Source organism: Sus scrofa, chromosome 7 (genome assembly GCF_000003025.6).
Source record: "Sus scrofa isolate TJ Tabasco breed Duroc chromosome 7, Sscrofa11.1, whole genome shotgun sequence".
Taxonomy (NCBI): domain Eukaryota; kingdom Metazoa; phylum Chordata; class Mammalia; order Artiodactyla; family Suidae; genus Sus; species Sus scrofa.
In genome coordinates, this window is record NC_010449.5 from 74,133,098 (window position 1) to 74,148,484 (window position 15,387).

Here is a 15,387-nt window from a genome sequence, read left to right on the forward strand (position 1 = left end):
CAAGACATTGGTATATAAGAAAAAATATATTCAACCTTACTCAGAATTAAAGAAATGCAAATTTTAAAAATTAGGCATAATGTTTTTAACCTTCAGATTGACACAGATGAAAAATTTTTAAAGTGTAAAAGATTAGCAAAAGTGAAGGGAAATAGGCACTTCCTATCCTTTTATTCAGGAAATAAATACGGCAGCTTCATATTTTTAATACCTGTATTCTCTTTCTCAGAATTTCCTCTACTAGGAATATGCCTTAGAGATATACTCACAAAATTATGTTATGGTATATTTATAGGCATATTCCTCTTCTCATCTGTATAGTATCAAGGTATTTATTTTAGCTACTAACTATAGATATATACTGTATTACAGCATATAATATTATATATAGTATAATCAGAATATATTATGTAGTATAAACACTATATATATTATCTATAGCACATGTTTCTAATGTATATATAGACAGATATGACCATATATAGCTGGAATATGTCATAATATTTTGGGAGAATTGCCTAAAAATGCATTTGGAAGATGACTAGGTAGAGAAACTTAGCCTAATTTTTTTCTTTCTGTTCCATTTAAATATCAGCATGTATGTGTAACTTTTATTTTAAAACGAAAGCTCAGAAAAATTCTGGAAGTAGCAATGGAACACTAAGATCTAGGACTCACTCACTCTCAAATATAAGCTCCATAATTATTAAGGGCCTAGATATCCAATCTCTCTTGTAATAGAGGCTTCCCCAGTGCTTCCTAGGACATGGAGTTGTCTGGCAATTAACTAATGTCCAATAATGATCTGTAAATTAGTAGATTCATCACATGTGCAGCTTCTGCCACCAAACTAATGGTTTGTTTAACAAATGGCTGATGTCTCCATTAGAAACTCGTTTTGTTTCTAAATAGCATTTGTTGAGTTTGGCAAGTGCCCCAGCATGGGTTGTTTGCTGGCTAGTACTTTGCAGTAATTGCAATAGCAAAAATGTGCTCCACAGTGGAGGGTAGTTATCAGGGGATAGTGGAGAAGGATGCCAGATTCTGAAAGTCCAGGTGGGTTTAATTGCATACCCTGACTACAACTTTCTTCCCCTTGTTGGTCTGCCATTGCCATCCATCCAACTATCCATCTAGCAAGTGCTGGCTGAACATACACTATGTGCATACAATTTTCTGGGTACTAGAAAAGACTAAACCAATGAAAACCCTGCCTCCTGGAGCTGATATCCTACTAAAATGATGGATGAATGACATAAAAAATATGCCTACTTCAGGCTTGCTTTCTTTATTAAAACAATGGATTTTCCACCCAAAGAATTAAATACACAAGCTAAGAGAACTAGAAAATTGAGTGGACAGATCAAGATGGAAAATATTGATGGAAGAGGACAGCTCACAATAAATATATAGGCAGTGTATTAACTCTCGCCATAGGCATTACCTAGCCACCTGGCCAACTAGCTAACACAAAGGACTGCAGACACAAGTCAAAGAGGAAATAAGAGCCGTCAGCCCACTCTAGTCTTTTCTAGCAAGTGCTCTTGGTGTTTCCAGTAGGCACAATGGCAACAGACATTCGATTTTAGCAGTTGGATAGCCTCAGGTCTCACACAGCCAGGCTCCTCAATAGGTAACACTCAGCCTCAGACACATAGATCATCCTGCTGATAACCTGGCCTCCTTTCCTCCAGCTATCTTGTCCCCCATACTTCTGCCACTCATTCCCAAGGCCATCCCTCAGCATTGTCATCACCAACACAGGCCACTCCACTGTCCTATGGTGGCCCCCACTTTGATCTCTCTGCTTCCTCTTTGGCTCCTCTATGGTCTATTTTGAACACAGCAGCCAAGGGATAAAACAGAGGCTAGATCAAAACCCCCAGTGACTCCATCTCACTCAGAACACAGGACAAAGTCCTTATAATCACCTCCACGGTCTTACAGGATCTGGACCCTTCTTATTTCTCTCATCTCATCTCCTACACCAGTAGCCCCTCCACCGCCCCAACTCCTTCTGCTCCAACCACCCTGACCTCCTTGGCGTTCCTCCAACACAGGCAGCCTCCAGGCTTCTGTCATTGCTGTTGACTCTGCTTAAAACGCTTTTCTCCCTAATTAGTCATTTCAACATGGGTGACTTTGGCCTTCTCTGTTCATTCTATTTAACCAAGTTGTACTTCCCACAATATTCCTTTTCTTATACCCATTTTTGGTTTTTTTGTTTATTTTGTTTTGTTTTTTAGGGATGCACCTGTAGCATATGCCAGTTTCCAGACTAGGGGTCAAATTGGAACTGCAGCTGCTGGCTTATACCACAGCCACAGCAACGTGGGATCTGAGCCACATCTGCTACCTATGCCATAGCTCACACCAACACTGGATACTTAACCCACTGAGTAAGGCCAGGAAATCTAACCTGCATCCTCACAGAGATAGTGTTAGGTTCTTAACCTGCTGAGCCACAATGGGAACTCCTATGCTTGTTTTATTTTTCTGTACAGTACTTGCCAGTATATGACATACAACATAGTTGTTTTTTTTTTTACTGTCTTTCTCCCTCCCCTAAAATATAAGGTCCACAGGGTAGGGATTTTTATGTTTTCTCCACTCCTGTACCCTCTGCATCCAAAACAATGTCTGGCAGGTGCTGGATAAATAGTTGAATAGATGTTGCCTGAGGTGTCAGGATCTGTGCCTATGCTTATGCATTTGCACACACCCTTATGTGCATGTGCCCACACACACATACCAACTGACAGGCATGCACACACATAAATTGTGATTATAGCAGCAGTGACTGAAGGGTAGAAGTTTCAAAAACCTACTTTCCTCCTGCTCTTGGTTTTGTACTGTTCATGGCTTACTTCAAAGGCTTTGGAAATTGTTCTGCATGAGGGACAATATGACCAAGTCAAATTCTCTTTGTTGATACATTTCTTTAAAGCAAACTCCACTCCTGAAATACAGGAGTTTTATTTACACACACACACACACACACACACACACACACACACACAGCCCTCTAACTTTGCAAAGCCTGAAGTTTCAAGCCTCTGGAACCAGAGACCCAAATAGCACCCCTATCTACTTGATAAAAAGAAATAACTGGCTTTATCTCTGATAGGATACAGAATTGACTTTTATGCATTAGTCATTCAACCTTGAATTGAATTTTGACAGGCTCAGCAGTGTATTAAATTGCTCCCACAAGGATGAGAAGTATACATTCCTTATTAAATGTGTAACAGAACTCAATAATGCCTGTCATTTTCCACTGTGGAGATGAACTTGAATTAAAGCAGAATTAATTCAGCTACCTTGAGCAAAAGTCTAATACAAAGTTTATTTCAGTTAAGGTAGAAGACAAATAAATCAAAATCCTATGCAAAGCTCCGCAGTAGTTCAAACAATAATCTGATTCCAAATGAAGCTAAAAATATGCCAGAATCAAGAATTTTATGAATCCTTTACAGCCCACAGAAATGCTTAGATGAATGTCACATGGTAGAAAGAAATGAATTCTATTTTTAGAAAGGCCATGTGGTTGCAGAAATGAGTCTTCCTTAAGACAGCTCTGTCATTTGACCACAGGCAATGTGGACAGCTGAGGCATAGGTGGAGCAGGCTTCTGACACTTTGAGACTACTATGAGCACCATTATATCCTTTTAACATATGAATCCTGTTAACTTTCCCACTCATTTCCCTTTTAGTGTCTAATTATGTAATTATGTGTTTCCTTTCTTTCAGACGCTACAGGTTTATGATTCAGTGTCCCTACCCCAAGAGTCCTCATCTTCCCCGTAGGTCATCTCTCTCTGTTCATTATGCCCTGCCATTTGTAGATTTCAGTCTAATATCATTTATGCATTTGCCATGTACCTTAACATCTCCCCACACACACACAATGATTCATCTTTATTAATAAAACTTGCTTAACCTCATGAATTATTGCTGTACAGAACTGGTTGGTCTTGGACAATATTCTGAGGCAGGTGCCTTTGGCTTTTGCTGAATTCCTGCTTTCCTTGATTTGAATGTTTCCCACTTCCCAAAGTACCAACAACCTTTCAGTTCCCCAGCTGTCAGCCCCGTCATGGCCCCTAATCCAGCCCTGCAATCTGTAGGTATCAGAATCCCTGATCCTTGTCTTTTTCATGCCAACTCTACAAAAAGTAGATCTGTTTTGTGTCCCGCCTCTCTGTGCCTTGGGCCCTGATAAACTCAAGCATGTCAACAGCAAGATCAAGAACTTTTACTCAAGCAAGCTATCTATCACAGGCAATCATATAAGCATTAAATACCCCTTAGGGAGGGGAAGAAAAGAAAACAGGTCTGAAAATACCAAACAAGACAGCAGGTCAATCCATAGCCATTTTGGAGGTGAGCCTTCCATCAACCATCAAACAGCATCTCCAGAGCACTGCCAACCCACCTCTTTACAGGTCCAGACACAGCAAGCTTGCATCCATGCTCTTTAGCATCATTTGAAGACATCTCACAAACCAGGGCTCACCTCTAGGCCCTTCATTCCCCCTACATCCCTGTTATCTAGCTCAACAAGTCAGACCTCCAGAAGCAGGTGTAGAAATTACCTGATGTGGAGTGACCGTCACCACCACATCCATTTTAACTTTAAGCAGGACTGCTATTACATAGAGACAGGGAGAAATGGTGATCTAAGGATTCCGATCCACACCTAACTGTCCTCTTGGGCTTCTGAGAGTGACTTATCTTTGGATCCTCAGTTCCTGAACTTTGCCCAGCAGTGTGGACCCCCACTGCCTCTTTCTATGCCCCCTAACTGCAAATGTATGCCTGACTCACACTACCTTTTGGACTAAGCTCTGTTTGGACCTTCCAACCCCTAAAAGGTAGGTTTTTCACCCCAACCATTCTTGAACTTGCCCTTCACAGAATAGATAAGTCCCCTGCTATTCTTGGTCCCTCTAAACTTGTTCCTCTCACTGAGATGAAAGAAGCCCTACCTTCTGTTCACTCCAGAGAGAAGAGTCTTAGCTTCCCTGTCAGAGATCCACTACCATCTAATTGAAGACCAGGGCATAAAAATTCATACATATATCATCGTCTTTGACTCTATTCACCTCATTTTCCTGTTATCTTCCAAATGCTCTACTATCAATTACTGATAATAGCAATCAGTCCTTTGCTTCTGAAGTCAGTGACTCTGAGGACTATTCTAGTGGCCTCGGCACTTGACCACAATGTTGTTAGTCCTTATGAACAACTCGTATCCAATTCAGCCAGCCCTGGCGAATAACGAAGATTGCTAAGAAGTGCTAAGGAAGGGGTATATAAAGATAACAAAGTATGTTAATTTTTAAAAAGTGATCTTAGAGGTTTATTCAGAAAGTTACTCTGAAGTATAAGGGTAGGTGACCATAGACAAATGCCACACCCATCCAAAGCAAAACAGTATAGATTATGTATGCCTTACACTCTGTATCTTTATACTCTTCCAGGTGCTTTCGCTTAACACTCTAGTAAAACTTCCATCCCTGCTCAGTGATCCAGAATATATCCACAATCTGATCTTGAGAAAAAATGTCACAGACTAGGACACTTCCTGACATATCCCATCTCATAGAGCTGGGTCCCATAAGGATGTTTTCTCTGGGTTTGCTGGCTCACAAGCAGTGCAGGTGATCACAAGCTATTCATCTTTATTTCCAAAGCACTCTGGGAGATCAGAAAAGATGAGAATTGATTAATGCTCTCTATGAAAAGTTCAATAAGTGTTTAATCAGAGCTTGGAAATAAAGCAATGCTTCTGATCTTTTATAAATTAATTTAACGTTGCATTAAAAATAAAATAGGCCGTAAATTGTGCTATGCAAGGATAATCAATGGCTCATTATCTTTGCTTCTAGCAAAATGCACTGATTCTTTTAAAGCCATTAATGAGCAATATTGGGCAGTACACAGCTGCAAATGTGTTCAAGTATTATTGATCCTACATCTATAAAACTAATCTCATCTGGGCAGAATTTATGAGCAATAATAATGCAAACTATTCTGCAGTTTATACTAAAGAAATAAAGCAGAAAATTCATGTGCATAAGGCAAGATTATAAGATCACGGGGGTCGGGGGGACAATCTGAGCCATTATTCTATTCTGCTAGAAACACATCATGGCACTTAATCACTGTTAAACATAAATCTAATACAAGATCATCAGTGGTGACCAAAAAAAATGTTAATAGAATTTTTCCATATAACCAAACCATTATGACAATTCCATTATTTGAATTGATGTTACCACTTTTAGACATTATCAGGACCTTATGCATAAATTAGCTATAAAGTTACTTCTATATTACTTCATATATTTTATGACAATGCTTATATTTTGCTACTAAAACAAACATTGAATTAGATTGTTTTTATTGTCCAGCTTTGTAGAATATATATGTTGTCCATGTGTTGAACTGTTTGTTGAATATTCCCCACGCTTGGAGGTCCTTTAAGCTCATCAAATCTAACGTGGTCGCTCCTGGGGAGGGAGGACAGTGGTAGAGTCTTAAAACCTCGCTTACCCTGCATGCCAGACTGTTGGAAAAAAGGCCTAAGGGACCTTTGCAGCTTCATTCAAGGGAGAATGAAGAATTCCCCCCAAACAGAAAGGAAGGTGGAAATGGGAATCTAACCATTCCAACATGTATCAGGCTTTTATGTTCTACTTTGTTTTCATTGCTGTAAAATTAATTTTCAGGCTTTATAATGAAATTTTAAGTCATCACCAAAATGTATCATCAAAAGGGGACAGGTTTTGCTGAAAGGTGACCGACAGTTCCCTTCCGTGCTATTATGGAACTTCACCAGCTTTGTTGAGCTGACTTTTGAAATGCAAAGATGTAACATCCTCCTTTTACTACCTACCCTCATTTCAACTAGCAGGAGTGAGAACCAACAACAATGAAGATGATACAAATGTGTAGAAATTGTCAGGATTCCTTCAGTCTCTTTAAAACCCTATCTTGGAAGTTTCAAACAGTTGAACCTTCAGGGGTTAGGATTGCTGCTATTAACACCAGCAGCCTGCTGACCAGAAAGTTGATGGGGAGAAAGCAAAACTGATCTCACAGCACTTCAAGGTCCCAATGTGCAGGTAAGTGACATTCCAATCTAGCAATGCTAAGAAATGATGTGACACATTTAACCCCATTTCCTTATACAATCCTTGACTCTAAAGAGTTGTTCTTGCCCCCTTATAATTTTATTGTAGAACCACAAACAAAAACTCATTCCCAACACATCCTCAAAAAGATCACCAAATTTTGAGTTCCCATTATGGCTCAGCAGTAATGCATCCAACCAGTATCCTTGAGGATGCAGGTTCAACCCCTGGCTCTGCTCAGTGGGTTAAGGATCTGTCATTGCCATGAGCTGTGATGTAGGTCACAGACATAGCTCAGATCTTTTGTTGCTGTGGCTGTGGTGTAGGCCAGCAGCTGTGGCTCCAATTCAACTCCTAAGGCTGGGAACCTCCATATGCCATGGGCACAGCCCTAAAAGACCAAAAAATAAAAATAAAAAAGTCACCAAATTTCACTTGTCAACTGTCTAAAGGTTTCAGAGCCAGATGAAGTCAACCCTCAGTCATACTTGGCGAGTATTCATCTAAAAACGCCCACATTTCTCAGGAATGAATCAAACAGTAGCAAATTCAGAGAGTGAGTAAGGCCAAAAGCAGGACTTGAGGTAAGATAGCAAGTCCAAACCAGAAGATGCTCATCTTCTGTCAGAGGCTGAGCTGCCCCCCAGCTAATCCACAAGAGGGGCAGCAGAACAAGAGCCCAGGTCGCTAGCAGTTCCACGGGGCACACCCAGGATATCAAAGATGATTTTCTTTCCCACCCACTAGCTCTGGAGACAAAGCTGACTTTGCCACTTACTTCTCTCAGTGGTTGGATACTGCAGCCTCACAGGCTGGGAAACCAGCAAATAAGGGTATCTCAGGTCACATATCCTTGTAAAGACTGTTGGCCTAATCAAATTATTATACTCTGGCATAGGCCAGTTTAAGGTAGATAACTAAGGTCGCCAGCAAATGTTTAGGCTGAGTAACCACTTCAAATTATAGTACATCTACAGCCTTTCTCAAATTTTAGTATGAAAAATACTTATGAATCTTGTTTTTAAAACACAAGATGTGTCATAAAAAAAATGCTCAACATTATGAGTCATTAGGGAAATGCAAATCAAAACCTCAATGACGTACCACTTCACACCCACTAGGATGACTAAAGTCAAAACAACAGACAATAACAAGTAGGTAGAGAAGTTGGATTGTAAAATTGTGGGGCCATTTTGGAAACAGTGTGGAAGTTCCTTAAAATGTTAAAATTAGAGTTACCATGGAATTCCAGTCGTGGCTCAGTGGTTAACGAATCCGACTAGGAACCATGAGGTTGCAGGTTCAATCCCTAGCCTTGCTCAGTGGGTTAAGGATCCAGCATTGCCATGAGCTGTGGTGCAGGCTGGCAGCTACAGCTCCGATTCGACCCCTAGCCTGGGAACCTCCATATGCCGTGAGAGCGGCCCAAGAGATGGCAAAAAAAAAAAAAAATAGTTACCATATGACCAAGCAGTTCTATTCTTAGCTTTATACCTATATTCCTTTGCTAGGGCTGCTATAACAAAATACCACAGACTGGGAAGCATAAAAGAAACAAATTCTCATAGTTCTGGAAGTCCACGACCAACATGCCAGTGGGGCTGGATTCCCCTGAGACCTCTGTCATTGGGTTGCAGATGGTTACCCGCCCCACCCCCCGAGATGGTTGTCCCATCTGTGCATGCACACCCTCATGTCTCTTTGTCTACTCTAATCGCCCCTTGTAAGGACACTCGTCAGATTGGATAGGGCCCACGCTAAAGGCATCATTTTAACTTCATCACCTCTTTAAGAGTCTGATGTACAAATAGAGTCACATGTTGAAGTACTGGGGTTTGGGGAGACAGATCAAGACAGAACATACATGGTACACAAAACCTGTAGATGAATGTTCATACAACCTAATGCATATAGTATCAATAGTTGAGTTTTTGCACTGTGGAGGAATGTGGACACTTCCCTTCCCAGCTTCAACTCTGAAATGGTTGGACATAAAAGAAAATTTACTACAGTCAAAGAATAATAGAAAATTTACTTTGGAAAGATGGCCCTGAATCTCAACAGCTATTAGTAGATTCTTTTAACTATTGAGACAATTTACTAGCATAAATGCCAAGGTCTGGAGTTAGGGTTCATATTAAAAATAAGACACAGGATTCAGAATCCTGTATCCCTCTTTCCACAAAGAATGTAAGTATATACAGCCTGAGTAGCTCTAAAAAGAAATGGTAAAATTTCCTTCCAGCACATCTATTTGATAGAAAACTTGTGAGAATGGTCAAATTATACAATCTTTAAATATTTATGATAAAAAAAGGGGGTAAACACCATCAACAAATTCATGGAAGACTTTTCCCAATTTTTCAGCTAAAAAAAGTTAAAGTTGTTCAAAGTATTAACAGCCTACCTCCAAGATGGTTCCCAGACAGCCTCCTGGTGTTCACACTGCTGTAGAGTCCTTCCCATGCTGACCAACAGAATACAGGAGAGTGATGGCACATCACCTCCACCGTCAGATTGTAGAAGACGCCCTGCTTCCAGCTTGGTCATGCTCTGTCTTGTGTCACACAGTCTGAGGGAAGCCAGCTGCCACATCATGAGAAACCCCAGGAAGAGGCTCACAAGGCCAAGAACTGGGACGTCACCAAGAAGGCCTGCCCTTTTCTGTACGGAGGAGAAAAGAGCAGAATTCAGTTGAAATTTGGAAACTCACACCTGAATCACTCAAACAGCACAAAAATTTCTTCTTTAGGGAAATGTTTTGAAGAAGTTATTTCTCAAAGCCTGTAACTTAGGAGATTGTAGAACTCTGGGGATTCTCTTCAGAAAAGAGGAAACACAGGTGTTCAATTTTCCACTTTTCTGCCACGAAAGAAGATTCCCAGTGGAAATTCTCTGGATATTTGGTTTCCCCCCACCCCCACTTGCACTGGCTGACTGCCCCTCCCTATGTCTGCATAAGATGCTCTCTAATCCAAGAGCAACAGGTGCCACCTGCCTCATCTAGTTCATGACTCGCTTGTGACATATCTAACACTGCCTAGATAAAGATTCCAATGGCACAATAGAACTCAAGCTTATTACCATTCTCATCTGCTCAGCCACACATTCACCTCAGCTGGATGAGAGAACAGGATGGGAAAAAAAGGCACATCAGAGGAGACTTATGTGCAATTAAGCAGGCTGATTTTAGAGTCTTGGTGGTCTCAAGACTAGTTAAAATGACACATGCTCATCTTGAAATGAATTTGGAGTTTAGAAGCTAGTAGAAATAATATGCCTAATCTTGTACTTTTCCTTAAACCATAAACTCTTCTGATAACCATATCTCTTGTACACTTCCTCAAGTCTTTGCTCAACTATGGTCTTCTCACTGCAGGATTTCCCGGACCACCCCATTTAAACTGTAGACTTTGACCCTTTGAGCATCCTCTAATTCCTCCCTCCTTTATTTTACTCCATAATACTTATCACAATAATATACCTTCTAGTTTACTGATGTATTTTGTCTAATGCCTAGTTTCAGTTGAATGTAAAGTTCCACTGGAAATGAAAAATGAGGATTTATCACCAGTATCTAAAATAGCAACTAACATATATAGGTACTTACTAAATATTTGTCCAATGGGTACTATTTTCCCCTAATCTTTATGTACCAATACGTCTTAAAGTTTTTTCTTTACCTCCTAACTCCACTGCCCTCTCCCTACTCATAATAGACCTATCCTAGTGCTAAACACAGGATAAAGTGCAATAAATATTAAGAATATTGATCCATTAATCAATCACTGACTCCACAAGAGAGCCATGAGAGAACAGGAAGAAAAATGAAAGAATCTTGCCTGGATTAAAATAGCATAATATTTATTCATCTGTTCACTGGATGAACATTTATTAAAAAGCCTTCCATTCTATCTTTGCTCTCACAAATGGCTTTGCCACAATGAGAGATGGAACAGTGAAAAAAATCTACGTTCAATGCAGTCACTTCAGTATGCTGTTGGAATTGTAATTTTGCTTTTAAACAGTTTTCCTGAGGCAAGAAAATATAAGCTTAAATATATAATAATCTGTCTAAGGGTCTGGCACATTTATATATCCTATTCTCATAAATCAGTTGCTTAGCAAATGGCCAATATCCCTTCTGACTTAGAGTAGGAGTTTTGGACTCTCTAGCAATAGTTTAAAAGCTTGATAGCATGGAATGGGCTGGTTGATTTTATGAGGAAGAGAGTGATAAGGGAAATGGAGCTTAGTTTTAGAACTGGACAGATTGGGGATGAGACAACAAGAAGAGAAAGGGCACTGGGACCCAGTATCAATGGGCTTTAGATGCTCTATGAGACACACAAATATTGCCTTTCTGAGGTCTCTTGAGATGCAATTAAGTTTCCTTGTTGATGTATCAATAGTCTATGATTGACTTGCAAGAACCAGCCCAGATTCCAGAGGTTGCCTCACTCTGCCAGTGAGCAGTGCTTTAAGTACCAGAGAAGTCTGGCTCACGCTGTGAAAAAGGACTTTTAAAGTGCTCTACTGATAGAGCATGTGTAACATATATGCTCCTCTTTGAGGTTAAAGATTTGATAGCTACAAGGGTTATTTCATTCATTTATTTAGCAAACATTACTTGAGTGCCCACTCCACTAATTCCCAAGCATACAGTGGTGATGAATAAGTCATTGAAGGTTCCTGACTTCAGAGAGCTATTTGAGTTAGAGAGACTAATCCAATTAAAAAAAAAAAAAAAAAAAAAGATTATCTATGGACTGTGCTAAATGCTATGATAAAAACAAAGAATAACAGAGGCCACTCTGAAGAAGGCTCTGAGGAGCTGACATTGAAGCCTTGACTTGAAGGATAAACCAGCCATATAAAGAAGAGAAAAAAATTCCAAGCAGGGGAAGATCCTGGAGTCTGGAGATGACCTGCCAGGCTCAACACAAAGGAAAGGAGGCTGAAATGGTTTGAGGGAGGGAGGGGGTGGTAGGAGGTAAAATTCAAAAAGGTTCTCTGGAGCCAGTTCACAGAGAGCAGTGTTGGCCAGGTCTAAGGAGCGGGATTGTCTTTTAGGTGTAATTGGGGAATAACATTGTCCTATGACTTCCATTTAAGGTCATAGATAAAGGAGGATAAGTTGGAAAAACTTCCAGCTACAAACATCCAGAAATGCTGGATATACTGGCAATTTTTTTTCCAAAACTAAGTGCAGATCTGAGCTTAGGATAAAGGGAGAGTACTGGGTACCAGGGGGTAAAAGACTGACTATAGACTGAGAAGGGGCATATGGGAACATATTGGGGGCTGGAATCTCTCCCCCCCCCCTTTTTTTTTTTTTTGGAGGGGGGAGGGAGTGAACCCGAGGCACATGGAAGTTTCTGGGCCAGGAATTGAATCCAAACTGCAACTGCTACCTATGCCACAGGTTTGGGAAGGCAACACCAGATCCTTTAACCCACTGCCTTGGGCCAGGGATCTTATCTGCACTTCTGCAGCGACCCAAGCAGCTTCAGTCTGATTCTCAACCTACTGTGCCACAGCAAGAATTCTAGAAATGTCTTAAATTTTGATCTGAGTGATAGTTAAATGAATTTACATGAATGTACATTTATATAATAATCGGCCAAGCTTCACACTTACAATTTGTGCACTTACTAGGAGTATTTTATATACTGATAAAATTTTATTAATAAAGACAACGAGAGAGGAGAAACAGGGACAGCAATTAGAATGACAATAGATTTTTTGACAACAACAATAGAAGCTTCTAGCCTCCAAAGTAATATTATTACAGTGTGCCAAGAAAAAAGCAGCAATCTCTAACTCCATATTCTATTAAACCCCCATTCAAAAAAATAGACAAAATAAAAGACATTTTTAGATAAATATTAAAGTTACCAACCAGTGATCTTCACTGTGGATAGACTTAAATAAAAATGAAATTGAATCTAGTAGAAAAGAAGAAGTGGCAATGACCAGTAGAAAATGTGTTACAGACACCACTGACCTGCGGTCAAGTATTTGGGGACCAAATTAGATGAGGATTTAAGTTTACTGGGCTGAGGTTTTTGTTTTGCTTTTTGTCTTTGTCTTTTAGGGCCATGTCCATGGCATGTGGAGGTTCCCATGCTAGGGGTCCAATCGGAGCTGTAGCCACTGGCCTAGACCAGAGCCACAGCAATGGGGGATCTGAGCCACGTCTGCAACCTACACCACAGCTCACAGCAATGCCAGATCCTTAACCCACTGAGCAAGGCCAGGGATCGAACCCACAACCTCATGGATGCTATTGGGTTCGTTAACCACTGAGCAATGATGGGAACTCCAGGGCTGAGTTTTTAAACTCAAACTTTCTCTGTGCCTGTTTTCTCATCTATAACATGGAGATAACCTTTTTAAGTATTATGTACAGAAGGCACAGTTATGTGTATATGTATGTCTTTGGCATAGAGCCTGGCAATAGTGAGCTATTATTATATATAATATACCTGAACCCTTGACAGAAAGGCTTGCTCTGCCATGCTCTGTCCAAAGAAAATTTGTGGGGTTTTTTGTTTTTATGCATGTGTCATGACTCTTTGTCCTTATATATCACAAATAGCTTACTTTCTAAAAGTCTTCAAGATGTCCAAAGTTTTTTTGTTTTTTATTTTATTTATTTATTTATTTATTTATTTATTTATTGTCTTTTAAGGGCCAAGTCCTTGGCATAGGGAAGTTCCCAGGCTAGGGGTCCAATCTGAGCTACAGCTGCCTGCCATCCATAGCCACAGCAACAGGGGATCCAAGCTGCATCTGCAACCTACACCACACTTCACAGCAATGCTGGATCCTTAACCCTGAGTGAAGCCAGGGATCAAACCTGAGTCCTCATGGACATTAGTTAGGGTTGTTACCACTAAGCCATGATGGGAATTCTCATTAAAGTGTATTGGGAACCCATTGAAGGATTTCAAGCAGAAGAGTAGAAGACTCTGTTTACATTTTTAAATGAGCTCTACAACACTGTATGGAGAATAGGTGAGAGGGCAAGAATGCAATTGAGGGAAGCCAGATACAATGTACTTTGAAAAGTGGGAACTGACTGGGCATAAATTAGGAGGAAGGGTAGTGGGTGGGGTGGGGGGAACCCTTAAAAAAAGGTATGTATTAGGATGTAAAATCTCTTACTGAAGAACTATTGAAAACACTGGAGTAGAAATTATTAAATACTTACATTCTCAAAAATAAGAAAATGCCACTTTGAAAACCATCTCAAATTGTAGTCTAGCATTATCTTGTTTATGCAATACTTTTAACAATCCTAGATTTCTATCCAAACTTATCTCCAACTATACAATTGCAGACAGTACAATTCTCACTCCCTTGTTTTTGATCATCCAATTCCATCTGCCCTAAATGTTCCCTCTCCCTCCTCTATGCAGCACGAAGTCTTATGCATACTTCAAAGACTAACTCAGATTTCATCTCCGCCCCAGATTTTCTGCAGGGGGGGAATCGATATTTCTTTCCCTTATTCTCCAAATGGGCTATGTCTATGATATTAATGGACCTTTCCTTATTGCAGTCTACCCTGACTTTAAGTTACCTGCATTATCACTTCCCTGGATTACAAAACTAACTAAAAATTAAGGAAAATGTCCTATTCGTTCTGCATTCTTTACATCTCCAGCAGAGTAGCTTTCAAATTATTAAAAGAATTGAAATGAAAAGGGAGTCATTATTGCATTATTTGAGCAAGGAAAGGACAAGGCTCACCGTCATGAGTAAGGAGATGTCAGTGCCCAGGAGCTGTATAAGGTGCCTCTGGTTGCATCATCCCAAAAAGTTTGCTTCTTTGAGCATCAGTCCCAACTCCTGAAATATTGCCTAACCACCAGAAACATACTCCCACTTCCCAGTACCAGAGAAGAGGAAAAAAGAAAAGCTGAAAGCACTCAGTATTTATTCACCATCGCTGCCCTAATACATCTTAATTTGGGGATGTTATTCTTATTTAACTGGAAAAGAGCCCTTATGATTAGCATCTTGCTATTTTGTATTCTATTCCTACATTTCTGTGAATTGACCAAGATTTGCCCCATAACGTGCTTCATGGATACTAACATTAGTAATCAGAAAGCATTCACATTCACAAGGTAGTGAAGAGGGTCCAGCTCAGAGACAAAATATAGAATGGAAATAGAAACTGACCTTCTTACATAGAGAAGTTCTGAGAATTATTGGGATAATATGGCAGTCTTCAA

At 40.1% G+C, this 15,387-nt stretch overlaps 1 long non-coding RNA gene across 4 annotated transcripts in view; it reads right to left on the reverse strand.

Annotated features, from left to right (window-relative positions):
• LOC110261584 overlaps positions 1–15,387 on the reverse strand; it is a 335,036-nt gene that overhangs the window by 288,592 nt on the left and 31,057 nt on the right. For 3 of the 4 annotated variants that reach the window (XR_002345885.1, XR_002345886.1, XR_002345883.1), the window contains exon 2: positions 9,549–9,805. This is a non-coding gene — a long non-coding RNA (uncharacterized LOC110261584). Of the gene's footprint in view, positions 1–3,075; positions 6,518–9,548; positions 9,806–15,387 lie in introns of those variants that run through there. The other variant, XR_002345884.1, reaches the window with a different exon arrangement.